Source organism: Triturus cristatus, chromosome 8 (assembly GCF_964204655.1).
Source record: "Triturus cristatus chromosome 8, aTriCri1.1, whole genome shotgun sequence".
Lineage (NCBI taxonomy): Eukaryota > Metazoa > Chordata > Amphibia > Caudata > Salamandridae > Triturus > Triturus cristatus.
The window spans coordinates 1,619,665,770-1,619,681,331 of NC_140591.1; the positions used below are offsets into that span (position 1 = coordinate 1,619,665,770).

Genomic DNA, 15,562 nt, shown 5'->3' on the forward strand with positions numbered 1-15,562 from the left:
TATTTTGAATAGTTTATAAATAAGTGTTTTGCATATATTCATCAATATTGCTCAAATCTAGGGTCATATTTCATCTGCCTCTTGCTCATTGAAATACCTTTTTGATTTTGCAATCACAGTATTGTTACTATAATATTGAAAACACTTTCAGTTTTTATTAGGTTTAAGATGATCTGTTCAACCGAAAGATAAATCAGACTTTTCTAATTGAATTGAATCGCAGGACGACTTAATGAAAATAATTTTTTATTTAAGAATAAGGAAAGCAAGGCACTGCTGAGATTTGAATTCAGGATCTCCTGTTTACGAGACAGGCCCTTTAACCAGCTAAGCCACAGCGCCGTCTTTAAAATGCTTTAAGGAACAGTTTGCCATATGCTGTTCAAGAGAAACCTGAGTTTTTCACTTTCATAATAATTTCTCAGTTCAGAAAACGCACTACGCAAATAGTTTAGACGAGGATACTGATCCTATTCATAAACACCTCATTGATATATTGCTTATCCTGTTCATAAATGTTTTAATCATGCCTTCTTTAAGAATGCATTACTTGAATTCAACTCTAGAATGATTTTTTATCTCTATTTTGCTCTTTGTCACTCTTTTTTCCCTTTTTCATTCAAAGCATTGCTTTGAAAATCTTCACAATACCACGTTTTTTTGTTTTTCAATTTAAGATGACCCATTCTAATGTTCACAGAACAACACTTTTCTTTTTAAAATGTAGTAAACATTTGCATGATGAAAATTATTTTCACATGTAAGGACCAATAATAAGGTGCTGCTGAGATTTGAACTCAGAATTTTCTGTTTACGAGACAAGCGCTTTAACCACTTAGCCACAGCACCTACTTTAGTGATACTGAAGGGATCATTAATTTAGTATTGGTGATCAAATTCTGTGCCTGTGTTAACGTGTCTTAATATGTATTCTAATGTTAAACACGCAAGGATTCCTAATATGTAAACAAGAATAGCTATGTTGTATTAAAAAAGAACACATTTTAAAGTCAATCCCATATTTTGAATAGTTTATAAATAAGTGTTTTACATATATTCATCAATATTGCTCAAATGTAGGGTTATATTTAATCTGCCTCTTGCTCATTGAAATACCTTTTTGATTTTGCAATCACAGTATTGTTAATATAATATTGAAAACACTTTCAGTTTTTATTCGGTTTAAGATGATCTGTTCAACCGAAAGATAAATCAGACTTTTCTAATTTAATTGAATCGCAGGACGACTTAATGAAAATAATTTTTTATTTAAGAATGAGGAAAGCAAGGCACTGCTGAGATTTGAACTCAGGATCTCCTGTTTACTGGACAGGCGCTTTAACCAGCTAAGCCACAGCACCCTCTTGAACATGCTTTAACAAACAGTTTGCCATATGGTGTTCAAGAGAAACCTGAGTTTTTCACTTTCATAATCATTTCTCAGTTCAGAAAACGCACTAAAATAGTTTAGACGAGGATACTGATCCTATTGATAAACACCTCATTGATATATTGCTTATCCTGTTCATAAATGTTTTAATTATGCCTTCTTTAAGAATGCATTACTTGAATTCAACTCTAGAATGATTTTTTATCTCTATTTTGCTCTTTGTCACTCTTTTTTCCCTTTTTCATTCAAAGCATTACTTTGAAAATCTTCACAATACCACGTTTTTTAGTTTTTCAATTTAAGATGACCCATTCTAATGTTCACAGAACAACACTTTTCTATTTAAAATGTATTAAACATTTGCGTGACGAAAATTATTTTTTCATGTAAGGACCAATAATAAGGTGCTGCTGAGATTTGAACTCAGGATTTCCTGTTTACGAGAGAGGCGCTTTAACCACTTAGCCACAGCACCTACTTTAGTAATACAGAAGGGATCATTAATTTAGTATTGGTGATCAACTTCTGTGCCTGTGTTAAAGTGTCTTAATATGTATTCTAATGTTAAACAAGCAAGGATTCCTAATCTGTAAACAAGAATAGCTATGTTGTATTAAAAAAGAACACATTTTAAACTCAATCCCATATTTTGAATAGTTTATAAATAAGTGTTTTACATATATTCATCAATATTGCTAAAATCTAGGGTCATATTTCATCTGCCTCTTGCTCATTGAAATACCTTTTTGATTTTGCAATCACAGTATTGTTACTATAGTATTGAAAACACTTTCAGTTTTTATTAGGTTTTAGATGATCTGTTCAACCGAAAGATAAATCAGACTTTTCTAATTTAATTGAATCGCAGGACGACTTAATGAAAATAATTTTTTATTTAAGAATGAGGAAAGCAAGGCACTGCTGAGATTTGAATTCAGGATCTCCTGTTTACTAGACAGGCGCTTTAACCAGCTAAGCCACAGCACCGTCTTTAAAATGCTTTAAGGAACAGTTTGCCATATGGTGTTCAAGAGAAACCTGAGTTTTTCACTTTCATAATCATTTCTCAGTTCAGAAAACGCACTACGCAAATAGTTTAGACGAGGATACTGATCCTATTCATAAACACCTCATTGATATATTGCTTATCCTGTTCATAAATGTTTTAATTATGCCTTCTTTAAGAATGCATTACTTGATTTCAACTCTAGAATGATTTTTCATCTCTATTTTGCTCTTTGTCACTGTTTTTTCCCTTTTTCATTCAAAGCATTACTTTGAAAATCTTCACAATACCACGTTTGTTAGTTTTTCAATTTAAGATGACCCATTCTAATGTTCACAGAACAACACTTTTCTTTTTAAAATGTATTAAACATTTGCGTGATGAAAATTATTTTTACATGTAAGGACCAATAATAAGGTGCTGCTGAGATTTGAACCCCGGATTTCCTGTTTACGAGAGAGGCGCTTTAACCACTTAGCCACAGCACCTACTTTAGTGATACAGAAGGGATCATTAATTTAGTATTGGTGATCAACTTCTGTGCCTGTGTTAAAGTGTCTTAATATGTATTCTAATGTTAAACAAGCAAGGATTCCTAATCTGTAAACAAGAATAGCTATGTTGTATTAAAAAAGAACACATTTTAAACTCAATCCCATATTTTGAATAGTTTATAAATAAGTGTTTTGCATATATTCATCAATATTGCTCAAATCTAGGGTCATATTTCATCTGCCTCTTGCTCATTGAAATACCTTTTTGATTTTGCAATCACAGTATTGTTACTATAATATTGAAAACACTTTCAGTTTTTATTAGGTTTAAGATGATCTGTTCAACCGAAAGATAAATCAGACTTTTCTAATTGAATTGAATCGCAGGACGACTTAATGAAAATAATTTTTTATTTAAGAATGAGGAAAGCAAGGCACTGCTGAGATTTGAATTCAAGATCTCCTGTTTACTAGACAGGCACTTTAACCAGCTAAGCCACAGCACCATCTTTAAAATGCTTTAAGGAACAGTTTGCCATATGGTGTTCAAGAGAAACCTGAGTTTTTCACTTTCATAATAATTTCTCAGTTCAGAAAACGCACTACGCAAATAGTTTAGACGAGGATACTGATCCTATTCATAAACACCTCATTGATATATTGCTTATCCTGTTCATAAATGTTTTAATTATGCCTTCTTTAAGAATGCATTACTTGAATTCAACTCTAGAATGATTTTTTATCTCTATTTTGCTCTTTGTCACTCTTTTTTCCCTTTTTCATTCAAAGCATTACTTTGAAAATCTTCACAATACCACGTTTTTTAGTTTTTCAATTTAAGATGACCCATTCTAATGTTCACAGAACAACACTTTTCTATTTAAAATGTATTAAACATTTGCGTGACGAAAATTATTTTTTCATGTAAGGACCAATAATAAGGTGCTGCTGAGATTTGAACTCAGGATTTCCTGTTTACGAGAGAGGCGCTTTAACCACTTAGCCACAGCACCTACTTTAGTAATACAGAAGGGATCATTAATTTAGTATTGGTGATCAACTTCTGTGCCTGTGTTAAAGTGTCTTAATATGTATTCTAATGTTAAACAAGCAAGGATTCCTAATCTGTAAACAAGAATAGCTATGTTGTATTAAAAAGAACACATTTTAAACTCAATCCCATATTTTGAATAGTTTATAAATAAGTGTTTTGCATATATTCATCAATATTGCTCAAATCTAGGGTCATATTTCATCTGCCTCTTGCTCATTGAAATACCTTTTTGATTTTGCAATCACAGTATTGTTACTATAATATTGAAAACACTTTCAGTTTTTATTAGGTTTAAGATGATCTGTTCAACCGAAAGATAAATCAGACTTTTCTAATTGAATTGAATCGCAGGACGACTTAATGAAAATAATTTTTTATTTAAGAATGAGGAAAGCAAGGCACTGCTGAGATTTGAATTCAGGATCTCCTGTTTACTAGACAGGCCCTTTAACCAGCTAAGCCACAGCGCCGTCTTTAAAATGCTTTAAGGAACAGTTTGCCATATGCTGTTCAAGAGAAACCTGAGTTTTTCACTTTCATAATAATTTCTCAGTTCAGAAAACGCACTACGCAAATAGTTTAGACGAGGATACTGATCCTATTCATAAACACCTCATTGATATATTGCTTATCCTGTTCATAAATGTTTTAATCATGCCTTCTTTAAGAATGCATTACTTGAATTCAACTCTAGAATGATTTTTTATCTCTATTTTGCTCTTTGTCACTCTTTTTTCCCTTTTTCATTCAAAGCATTGCTTTGAAAATCTTCACAATACCACGTTTTTTTGTTTTTCAATTTAAGATGACCCATTCTAATGTTCACAGAACAACACTTTTCTTTTTAAAATGTAGTAAACATTTGCATGATGAAAATTATTTTCACATGTAAGGACCAATAATAAGGTGCTGCTGAGATTTGAACTCAGAATTTTCTGTTTACGAGACAAGCGCTTTAACCACTTAGCCACAGCACCTACTTTAGTGATACTGAAGGGATCATTAATTTAGTATTGGTGATCAAATTCTGTGCCTGTGTTAACGTGTCTTAATATGTATTCTAATGTTAAACACGCAAGGATTCCTAATATGTAAACAAGAATAGCTATGTTGTATTAAAAAAGAACACATTTTAAAGTCAATCCCATATTTTGAATAGTTTATAAATAAGTGTTTTACATATATTCATCAATATTGCTCAAATGTAGGGTTATATTTAATCTGCCTCTTGCTCATTGAAATACCTTTTTGATTTTGCAATCACAGTATTGTTAATATAATATTGAAAACACTTTCAGTTTTTATTCGGTTTAAGATGATCTGTTCAACCGAAAGATAAATCAGACTTTTCTAATTTAATTGAATCGCAGGACGACTTAATGAAAATAATTTTTTATTTAAGAATGAGGAAAGCAAGGCACTGCTGAGATTTGAACTCAGGATCTCCTGTTTACTGGACAGGCGCTTTAACCAGCTAAGCCACAGCACCCTCTTGAACATGCTTTAACAAACAGTTTGCCATATGGTGTTCAAGAGAAACCTGAGTTTTTCACTTTCATAATCATTTCTCAGTTCCGAAAACGCACTACTCAAATAGTTTAGACGAGTATACTGATCCTATTGATAAACACCTCATTGATATATTGCTTATCCTGTTCATAAATGTTTTAATTATGCCTTCTTTAAGAATGCATTACTTGAATTCAACTCTAGAAGGATTTTTTATCTCTATTTTGCTCTTCGTCAGTCTATTTTCCCTTTTTCATTCAAAGCATTACTTTGAAAATCTTCACAATACCACGTTTTTTAGTTTTTCAATTTAAGATGACCCATTCTAATGTTCACAGAACAACACTTTTCTTTTTAAAATGTATTAAACATTTGCGTGATGAAAATTATTTTTACATGTAAGGACCAATAATAAGGTGCTGCTGAGATTTGAACTCAGGATTTCCTGTTTACGAGAGAGGCGCTTTAACCACTTAGCCACAGCACCTACTTTAGTGATACAGAAGGGATCATTAATTTAGTATTGGTGATCAACTTCTGTGCCTGTGTTAAAGTGTCTTAATATGTATTCTAATGTTAAACAAGCAAGGATTCCTAATCTGTAAACAAGAATAGCTATGTTGTATTAAAAAAGAACACATTTTAAACTCAATCCCATATTTTGAATAGTTTATAAATAAGTGTTTTGCATATATTCATCAATATTGCTCAAATCTAGGGTCATATTTCATCTGCCTCTTGCTCATTGAAATACCTTTTTGATTTTGCAATCACAGTATTGTTACTATAATATTGAAAACACTTTCAGTTTTTATTAGGTTTAAGATGATCTGTTCAACCGAAAGATAAATCAGACTTTTCTAAATGAATTGAATCGCAGGACGACTTAATGAAAATAATTTTTTATTTAAGAATGAGGAAAGCAAGGCACTGCTGAGATTTGAATTCAGGATCTCCTGTTTACTAGACAGGCACTTTAACCAGCTAAGCCACAGCACCGTCTTTAAAATGCTTTAAGGAACAGTTTGCCATATGGTGTTCAAGAGAAACCTGAGATTTTCACTTTCATAATAATTTCTCAGTTCAGAAAACGCACTACGCAAATAGTTTAGACGAGGATACTGATCCTATTCATAAACACCTCATTGATATATTGCTTATCCTGTTCATAAATGTTTTAATTATGCCTTCTTTAAGAATGCATTACTTGAATTCAACTCTAGAATGATTTTTTATCTCTATTTTGCTCTTTGTCACTCTTTTTTCCCTTTTTCATTCAAAGCATTACTTTGAAAATCTTCACAATACCACGTTTTTTTGTTTTTCAATTTAAGATGACCCATTCTAATGTTCACAGAACAACACTTTTCTTTTTAAAATGTATTAAACATTTGCGTGATGAAAATTATTTTTACATGTAAGGACCAATAATAAGGTGCTGCTGAGATTTGAACTCAGGATTTCCTGTTTACGAGACAGGCGCTTTAACCACTTAGCCACAGCACCTACTTTAGTGATACCGAAGGGATCATTAATTTAGTATTGGTGATCAAATTCTGTGCCTGTGTTAACGTGTCTTAATATGTATTCTAATGTTAAACACGCAAGGATTCCTAATCTGTAAACAAGAATAGCTATGTTGTATTAAAAAAGAACACATTTTAAACTCAATCCCATATTTTGAATAGTTTATAAATGAGGGTTTTACATATATTCATCAATATTGCTCAAATCTAGGATTATATTTCATCTGCCTCTTGCTCATTGAAATACCTTTTTGATTTTGCAATCACAGTATTGTTAATATAATATTGAAAACACTTTTAGTTTTTATTAGGTTTAAGATGATCTGTTCAATCGAAAGATAAATCAGACTTTTCTAATTTAATTAAATCGCAGGACGACTTAATGAAAATAATTTTTTATTTAAGAATGAGGAAAGCAAGGCACTGCTGAGATTTGAACTCAGGATCTCCTGTTTACTGGACAGGCGCTTTAACCAGCTAAGCCACAGCACCCTCTTGAGCATGCTTTAACGAACAGTTTGCCATATGGTGTTCAAGAGAAACCTGAGTTTTTCACTTTCATAATCATTTCTCAGTTCAGAAAACGCACTAAAATAGTTTAGACGAGGATACTGATCCTATTGATAAACACCTCATTGATATATTGCTTATCCTGTTCATAAATGTTTTAATTATGCCTTCTTTAAGAATGCATTACTTGAATTCAACTCTAGAATGATTTTTTATCTCTATTTTGCTCTTTGTCACTCTTTTTTCCCTTTTTCATTCAAAGCATTACTTTGAAAATCTTCACAATACCACGTTTTTTAGTTTTTCAATTTAAGATGACCCATTCTAATGTTCACAGAACAACACTTTTCTATTTAAAATGTATTAAACATTTGCGTGACGAAAATTATTTTTTCATGTAAGGACCAATAATAAGGTGCTGCTGAGATTTGAACTCAGGATTTCCTGTTTACGAGAGAGGCGCTTTAACCACTTAGCCACAGCACCTACTTTAGTAATACAGAAGGGATCATTAATTTAGTATTGGTGATCAACTTCTGTGCCTGTGTTAAAGTGTCTTAATATGTATTCTAATGTTAAACAAGCAAGGATTCCTAATCTGTAAACAAGAATAGCTATGTTGTATTAAAAAAGAACACATTTTAAACTCAATCCCATATTTTGAATAGTTTATAAATAAGTGTTTTACATATATTCATCAATATTGCTCAAATCTAGGGTCATATTTCATCTGCCTCTTGCTCATTGAAATACCTTTTTGATTTTGCAATCACAGTATTGTTACTATAGTATTGAAAACACTTTCAGTTTTTATTAGGTTTTAGATGATCTGTTCAACCGAAAGATAAATCAGACTTTTCTAATTTAATTGAATCGCAGGACGACTTAATGAAAATAATTTTTTATTTAAGAATGAGGAAAGCAAGGCACTGCTGAGATTTGAATTCAGGATCTCCTGTTTACTAGACAGGCGCTTTAACCAGCTAAGCCACAGCACCGTCTTTAAAATGCTTTAAGGAACAGTTTGCCATATGGTGTTCAAGAGAAACCTGAGTTTTTCACTTTCATAATCATTTCTCAGTTCAGAAAACGCACTACGCAAATAGTTTAGACGAGGATACTGATCCTATTCATAAACACCTCATTGATATATTGCTTATCCTGTTCATAAATGTTTTAATTATGCCTTCTTTAAGAATGCATTACTTGATTTCAACTCTAGAATGATTTTTCATCTCTATTTTGCTCTTTGTCACTGTTTTTTCCCTTTTTCATTCAAAGCATTACTTTGAAAATCTTCACAATACCACGTTTGTTAGTTTTTCAATTTAAGATGACCCATTCTAATGTTCACAGAACAACACTTTTCTTTTTAAAATGTATTAAACATTTGCGTGATGAAAATTATTTTTACATGTAAGGACCAATAATAAGGTGCTGCTGAGATTTGAACCCCGGATTTCCTGTTTACGAGAGAGGCGCTTTAACCACTTAGCCACAGCACCTACTTTAGTGATACAGAAGGGATCATTAATTTAGTATTGGTGATCAACTTCTGTGCCTGTGTTAAAGTGTCTTAATATGTATTCTAATGTTAAACAAGCAAGGATTCCTAATCTGTAAACAAGAATAGCTATGTTGTATTAAAAAAGAACACATTTTAAACTCAATCCCATATTTTGAATAGTTTATAAATAAGTGTTTTGCATATATTCATCAATATTGCTCAAATCTAGGGTCATATTTCATCTGCCTCTTGCTCATTGAAATACCTTTTTGATTTTGCAATCACAGTATTGTTACTATAATATTGAAAACACTTTCAGTTTTTATTAGGTTTAAGATGATCTGTTCAACCGAAAGATAAATCAGACTTTTCTAATTGAATTGAATCGCAGGACGACTTAATGAAAATAATTTTTTATTTAAGAATGAGGAAAGCAAGGCACTGCTGAGATTTGAATTCAAGATCTCCTGTTTACTAGACAGGCACTTTAACCAGCTAAGCCACAGCACCATCTTTAAAATGCTTTAAGGAACAGTTTGCCATATGGTGTTCAAGAGAAACCTGAGTTTTTCACTTTCATAATAATTTCTCAGTTCAGAAAACGCACTACGCAAATAGTTTAGACGAGGATACTGATCCTATTCATAAACACCTCATTGATATATTGCTTATCCTGTTCATAAATGTTTTAATTATGCCTTCTTTAAGAATGCATTACTTGAATTCAACTCTAGAATGATTTTTTATCTCTATTTTGCTCTTTGTCACTCTTTTTTCCCTTTTTCATTCAAAGCATTACTTTGAAAATCTTCACAATACCACGTTTTTTTGTTTTTCAATTTAAGATGACCCATTCTAATGTTCACAGAACAACACTTTTCTTTTTAAAATGTATTAAACATTTGCGTGATGAAAATTATTTTTACATGTAAGGACCAATAATAAGGTGCTGCTGAGATTTGAACTCAGGATTTCCTGTTTACGAGACAGGCGCTTTAACCACTTAGCCACAGCACCTACTTTAGTGATACAGAAGGGATCATTAATTTAGTATTGGTGATCAAATTCTGTGCCTGTGTTAACGTGTCTTAATATGTATTCTAATGTTAAACACGCAAGGATTCCTAATCTGTAAACAAGAATAGCTATGTTGTATTAAAAAAGAACACATTTTAAACTCAATTCCATATTTTGAATAGTTTATAAATGAGGGTTTTACATATATTCATCAATATTGCTCAAATCTAGGGTTATATTTCATCTGCCTCTTGCTCATTGAAATACCTTTTTGATTTTGCAATCACAGTATTGTTAATATAATATTGAAAACACTTTCAGTTTTTATTAGGTTTAAGATGATCTGTTCAATCGAAAGATAAATCAGACTTTTCTAATTTAATTAAATCGCAGGACGACTTAATGAAAATAATTTTTTATTTAAGAATGAGGAAAGCAAGGCACTGCTGAGATTTGAACTCAGGATCTCCTGTTTACTGGACAGGCGCTTTAACCAGCTAAGCCACAGCACCCTCTTGAACATGCTTTAACGAACAGTTTGCCATATGGTGTTCAAGAGAAACCTGAGTTTTTCACTTTCATAATCATTTCTCAGTTCAGAAAACGCACTACGCAAATAGTTTAGACGAGGATACTGATCCTATTGATAAACACCTCATTGATATATTGCTTATCCTGTTCATAAATGTTTTAATTATGCCTTCTTTAAGAATGCATTACTTGAATTCAACTCTAGAATGATTTTTCATCTCTATTTTGCTCTTTGTCACTCTTTTTTCCCTTTTTCATTCAAAGCATTACTTTGAAAATCTTCACAATACCACGTTTTTTAGTTTTTCAATTTAAGATGACCCATTCTAATGTTCACAGGACAACACTTTTCTTTTTAAAATGTATTAAACATTTGCGTGATGAAAATTATTTTTACATGTAAGGACCAATAATAAAGTGCTGCTGAGATTTGAACTCAGGATTTCCTGTTTACGAGACAGGCGCTTTAACCACTTAGCCACAGCACCTACTTTAGTGATACAGAAGGGATCATTAATTTAGTATTGGTGATCAACTTCTGTGCCTGTATTAAAGTGTCTTAATATGTATTCTAATGTTAAACAAGCAAGGATTCCTAATCTGTAAACAAGAATAGCTATGTTGTATTAAAAAAGAACACATTTTAAACTCAATACCATATTTTGAATAGTTTATAAATAAGTTTTTTACATATATTCATAAATATTGCTCAAATCTAGGGTCATATTTCATCTGCCTCTTGCTCATTGAAATACCTTTTTGATTTTTGCAATCACAGTATTGTTACTATAATATTGAAAACACTTTCAGTTTGTATTAGGTTTAAGATGATCTGTTCAACCGAAAGATAAATCAGACTTTTCTAATTGAATTAAATCGCAGGACGACTTAATGAATATAGTTTTTTTATTTAAGAATGAGGAAAGCAAGGCACTGCTGAGATTTGAACTCAGGATCTCCTGTTTACTAGACAGGCGCTTTAACCAGCTAAGCCACAGCACCCTCTTGAAAATGCTTTAAGGAACAGTTTGCCATATGGTGTTCAAGAGAATCCTGAGTTTTTCACTTTCATAATAATTTCTCAGTTCAGAAAACGCTCTACTCAACTACTTTAGACGAGGATACTGATCCTATTCATAAACACCTCATTGATATATTGCTTATCTTGTTCATAAATGTTTTAATCATGCCTTCTTTAAGAATGAATTACTTGAATTCAACTCTAGAATGATTTTTTATCTCTATTTTGCTCTTTGTCACTCTTTTTTCCCTTTTTCATTCAAAGCATTACTTTGAAAATCTTCACAATACCACTTTTTTTGTTTTTCAATTTAAGATGACCCATTCTAATGTTCACAGAACAACACTTTTCTTTTTAAAATGTATTAAACATTTGCGTGATGAAAATTATTTTTACATGTAAGGACCAATAATAAGTTGCGGCTGAGATTTGAACTCAGGATGTCCTGTTTACGAGACAGGCGCTTTAACCACTTAGTCACAGCACCTACTTTAGTGATACCGAAGGGATCATTAATTTAGTATTGGTGATCAAATTCTGTGCCTGTGTTAACGTGTCTTAATATGTATTCTAATGTTAAACACGCAAGGATTCCTAATAGGTAAACAAGAATAGCTATGTTGTATTAAAAAAGAACACATTTTAAACTCAATCCCATATTTTGAATAGTTTATAAATAAGTGTTTTACATATATTCATCAATATTGCTCAAATCTAGGGTTATATTTAATCTGCCTCTTGCTCATTGAAATACCTTTTTGATTTTGCAATCACAGTATTGTTAATATAATATTGAAAACACTTTCAGTTTTTATTAGGTTTAAGATGATCTGTTCAACCGAAAGATAAATCAGACTTTTCTAATTTAATTGAATCGCAGGACGACTTAATGAAAATAATTTTTTATTTAAGAATGAGGAAAGCAAGGCACTGCTGAGATTTGAACTCAGGATCTCCTGTTTACTGGACAGGCGCTTTAACCAGCTAAGCCACAGCACCCTCTTGAACATGCTTTAACGAACAGTTTGCCATATGGTGTTCAAGAGAAACCTGAGTTTTTCACTTTCATAATCATTTCTCAGTTCAGAAAATGCACTACGCAAATAGTTTAGACGAGGATACTGATCCTATTCATAAACACCTCATTGATATATTGCTTATCCTGTTCATAAATGTTTTAATTATGCCTTCTTTAAGAATGCATTACTTGAATTCAACTCTAGAATGATTTTTTATCTCTATTTTGCTCTTTGTCACTTTTTTTTCCCTTTTTCATTCAAAGCATTACTTTGAAAATCTTCACAATACCACGTTTTTTTGTTTTTCAATTTAAGATGACCCATTCTAATGTTCACAGAACAACTCTTTTCTTTTTAAAATGTATTAAACATTTGCGTGATGAAAATGATTTTTACATGTAAGGACCAATATTAAAGTGCTGTTGAGATTTGAACTCAGGATTTCCTGTTTACGAGACAGGCGCTTTAACCACTTAGCCACAGCACATACTTTAGTGATACAGAAGGGATCATTAATTTAGTATTGGTGATCAAATTCTTTGCCTGTGTTAAAGTGTCTTAATATGTATTCTAATGTTAAACAAGCAAGGATTCCTAATCTGTAAACAAGAATAGCTATGTTGTATTAAAAAAGAACACATTTTAAACTCAATCCCATATTTTGAATAGTTTACAAATAAGTGTTTTACATATATTCATCAATATTGCTGAAATCTAGGGTCATATTTCATCTGCCTCTTGCTCATTGAAATACCTTTTTGATTTTGCAATCACAGTATCGTTACTATAATATTGAAAACACTTTCAGTTTTTATTGGGTTTAAGATGATCTGTTCAACCGAAAGATAAATCAGACTTTTCTAATTTAATTGAATCGCAGGACGACTTAATGAAAATAATTTTTTATTTAAGAATGAGGAAAGCAAGGCACTGCTGAGATTTGAACTCAGGATCTCCTGTTTACTAGACAGGCACTTTAACCAGCTAAGCCACAGCACCCTCTTGAAAATGCTTTAAGGAACAGTTTGCCATATGGTGTTCAAGAGAATCCTGAGTTTTTCACTTTCATAATCATTTCTCAGTTCAGAAAACGCTCTACTCAACTACTTTAGACGAGGATACTGATCCTATTCATGAACACCTCATTGATATATTGCTTATCTTGTTCATAAATGTTTTAATCATGCCTTCTTTAAGAATGAATTACTTGAATTCAACTCTAGAATGATTTTTTATCTCTATTTTGCTCTTTGTCACTCTTTTTTCCCTTTTTCATTCAAAGCATTACTTTGAAAATCTTCACAATACCACTTTTTTTGTTTTTCAATTTAAGATGACCCATTCTAATGTTCACAGAACAACACTTTTCTTTTTAAAATGTATTAAACATTTGCGTGATGAAAATTATTTTTACATGTAAGGACCAAAAATAAGGTGCTGCTGAGATTTGAACTCAGGATTTCCTGTTTACGAGACAGGCGCTTTAACCACTTAGCCACAGCACCTACTTTAGTGATACCGAAGGGATCATTAATTTAGTATTGGTGATCAAATTCTGTGCCTGTGTTAACGTGTCTTAATATGTATTCTAATGTTAAACACGCAAGGATTCCTAATATGTAAACAAGAATAGCTATGTTGTATTAAAAAAGAACACATTTTAAACTCAATCCCATATTTTGAATAGTTTATAAATAAGTGTTTTACATATATTCATCAATATTGCTCAAATCTAGGGTCATATTTCATCTGCCTCTTGCTCATTGAAATACCTTTTTGATTTTGCAATCACAGTATTGTTACTATAATATTGAAAACACTTTCAGTTTTTATTAGGTTTTAGATGATCTGTTCAACCGAAAGATAAATCAGACTTTTCTAATTTAATTGAATCGCAGGACGACTTAATGAAAATAATTTTTTATTTAAGAATGAGGAAAGCAAGGCACTGCTGAGATTTGAATTCAGGATCTCCTGTTTACTAGACAGGCGCTTTAACCAGCTAAGCCACAGCACATTCTTTAAAATGCTTTAAGGAACAGTTTGCCATATGGTGTTCAAGAGAAACCTGAGTTTTTCACTTTCATAATCATTTCTCAGTTCAGAAAACGCACTACGCAAATAGTTTAGACGAGGATACTGATCCTATTCATAAACACCTCATTGATATATTGCTTATCCTGTTCATAAATGTTTTAATTATGCCTTCTTTAAGAATGCATTACTTGATTTCAACTCTAGAATGATTTTTCATCTCTATTTTGCTCTTTGTCACTGTTTTTTCCCTTTTTCATTCAAAGCATTACTTTGAAAATCTTCACAATACCACGTTTGTTAGTTTTTCAATTTAAGATGACCCATTCTAATGTTCACAGGACAACACTTTTCTTTTTAAAATGTATTAAACATTTGCGTGATGAAAATTATTTTTACATGTAAGGACCAATAATAAGGTGCTGCTGAGATTTGAACCCCGGATTTCCTGTTTACGAGAGAGGCGCTTTAACCACTTAGCCACAGCACCTACTTTAGTGATACAGAAGGGATCATTAATTTAGTATTGGTGATCAACTTCTGTGCCTGTGTTAAAGTGTCTTAATATGTATTCTAATGTTAAACAAGCAAGGATTCCTAATCTGTAAACAAGAATAGCTATGTTGTATTAAAAAAGAACACATTTTAAACTCAATCCCATATTTTGAATAGTTTATAAATAAGTGTTTTGCATATATTCATCAATATTGCTCAAATCTAGGGTCATATTTCATCTGCCTCTTGCTCATTGAAATACCTTTTTGATTTTGCAATCACAGTATTGTTACTATAATATTGAAAACACTTTCAGTTTTTATTAGGTTTAAGATGATCTGTTCAACCGAAAGATAAATCAGACTTTTCTAATTGAATTGAATCGCAGGATGACTTAATGAAAATAATTTTTTATTTAAGAATGAGGAAAGCAAGGCACTGCTGAGATT

The 15,562-nt window shown here is 31.6% G+C and overlaps 6 non-coding genes across 6 annotated transcripts; all 6 read right to left on the reverse strand.

The window, feature by feature from the left end:
- Positions 1–6,886: 6,886 nt before the first annotated feature.
- TRNAT-CGU (transfer RNA threonine (anticodon CGU)) lies at positions 6,887–6,959 on the reverse strand. Its single transcript has one exon. It is a non-coding gene; the product is annotated as a tRNA-Thr (tRNA).
- A 2,981-nt stretch (positions 6,960–9,940) lies between these two features.
- Positions 9,941–10,013, reverse strand: TRNAT-CGU (transfer RNA threonine (anticodon CGU)). The gene has a single exon. It is a non-coding gene; the product is annotated as a tRNA-Thr (tRNA).
- A 946-nt stretch (positions 10,014–10,959) lies between these two features.
- TRNAT-CGU (transfer RNA threonine (anticodon CGU)) lies at positions 10,960–11,032 on the reverse strand. Its single transcript has one exon. It is a non-coding gene; the product is annotated as a tRNA-Thr (tRNA).
- A 440-nt stretch (positions 11,033–11,472) lies between these two features.
- TRNAT-AGU (transfer RNA threonine (anticodon AGU)) lies at positions 11,473–11,546 on the reverse strand. Its single transcript has one exon. It is a non-coding gene; the product is annotated as a tRNA-Thr (tRNA).
- A 1,963-nt stretch (positions 11,547–13,509) lies between these two features.
- TRNAT-AGU (transfer RNA threonine (anticodon AGU)) lies at positions 13,510–13,583 on the reverse strand. Its single transcript has one exon. It is a non-coding gene; the product is annotated as a tRNA-Thr (tRNA).
- A 433-nt stretch (positions 13,584–14,016) lies between these two features.
- On the reverse strand, positions 14,017–14,089 carry TRNAT-CGU (transfer RNA threonine (anticodon CGU)). The gene has a single exon. It is a non-coding gene; the product is annotated as a tRNA-Thr (tRNA).
- Positions 14,090–15,562: the final 1,473 nt, after the last annotated feature.